The sequence below is a fragment of the Antrostomus carolinensis genome, unplaced genomic scaffold (genome assembly GCF_000700745.2).
Source record: "Antrostomus carolinensis isolate BGI_N321 unplaced genomic scaffold, ASM70074v2 scaffold25502, whole genome shotgun sequence".
Classification (NCBI taxonomy): Eukaryota; Metazoa; Chordata; class Aves; order Caprimulgiformes; family Caprimulgidae; genus Antrostomus; species Antrostomus carolinensis.
Genome location: NW_010300648.1, coordinates 2,870 through 3,894, shown reverse-complemented (window position 1 = coordinate 3,894; position 1,025 = coordinate 2,870).

Sequence of the window (1,025 nt, the reverse complement as noted above, 5' to 3'; positions counted from 1 at the left end):
GAATGTTAGCTGCTGCAACAACAGGGCTGCCTTTCTAACTTCATGTGAATAAAACCTTTGGATGACACTATTGTTTCTGGTAATATATACCCTGTACTTTCTTGGTCAGTTGCCTTTCACCAAGACCCCTTGTCACACAAACACATCTATACTCTTCCTTTGCCTCTTCACACATCTCGTAGAGAATTTGGAAAGTTCAGATAAAATCTAAAAAGTAATAATGGATCGAATGCAATTTTTAGAGTTCCTACATTTTGAGATACACATGAAATTTGGCAGATGCTTTACAGAAAAAATGGAATGCCTCATTTGCAATATATTTTAAGGCATTGTGGGTTTTCTTTTTTCTTTTTCTTTTTTTTTTTTACTTAGAAAAATCAGGTAATCGTAGTAGTGCTATCATTTTCTTTGTGTGCTACTTTTGTTCTATAAAATTCATTTTTGTGGCTAGGTGTGCTAGTTGCCTTAGAAACCACTGTAAAAGCAATTCTGATCAACGAACACTTGCCACCATCAGTACTGGTAACAGAATGTTATGGAAATAGCAGTCAAGAGAGATTTTGCTGTCAGGGAGCTCTGAAATTCAGTCTTTGATCAAATGCGCAAATGTATGCAAGATGACAATTCAAGGAGTGGGTATAAATAATTAATTAAATAAATAGATCCAACAACAGTAGCACAATAAACCTTTTGAAGTCTTGGGAAGGCCAGGTCACTGTTTTGTGTGTCTGACACCTGGACAACCCCAAACACAAATATAATACAAATCAGAAAGTCACCACAAAGAGTATCTGGCCTACTGTGCTTTGACCAGAACCTTCTCTGCCTGAGACGATTTTCATCAGTCACGCAATAGCTCCGCAAAGCAGGAGAAAAAGCAAGCTGAGGTTTACAACACTGAGCTACTTTCTGCCTTGTGGCAAAGCTAACCCCAAAATGCATGAAACTAGAGGAAGATGCCATCTCGTTAATTACCTGCATGATAAACGCAGGGAGTTATGAAGGCACCTTAGAATTATCTGCAT